Raw genomic sequence first — 363 nt, 5'->3', positions numbered from 1 at the left:
TTTAAAGACCGTAGCTATAATAAGGCAAATGTTCCGTGCTGGTGGAGTAAACACTCCTGCTTAAGGGACATCTGTCTTAGCAGAAAGCACACCAATGCACGGCGCATGTTCATAAAAACGTGTTTATTAAGCACACCTCAGGACGTGCCACGTGGAAATGACCAGGTCAAAATACTGTAACTGCCTGCCTAAAAGGGAGTTGCCTTTTTTAAAAAAATCTAGAAGTCTTTATTTAAATTAGAGAAAAAAAAAAGTTTTTTCTCTTGTCATAGTACCATTGGGTACTGGAGGCGCCACCCGATTAATTAACTTCTAATTTTCGTTACTTATTCAATTGACTACTTTACAACAATATCTTAAAAA

The sequence above is a fragment of the Pteropus medius genome, unplaced genomic scaffold (genome assembly GCF_902729225.1).
Source record: "Pteropus medius unplaced genomic scaffold, Ma_sr-lr_union100, whole genome shotgun sequence".
NCBI lineage: Eukaryota > Metazoa > Chordata > Mammalia > Chiroptera > Pteropodidae > Pteropus > Pteropus medius.
Note: the sequence above shows the minus strand (reverse complement) of the source record.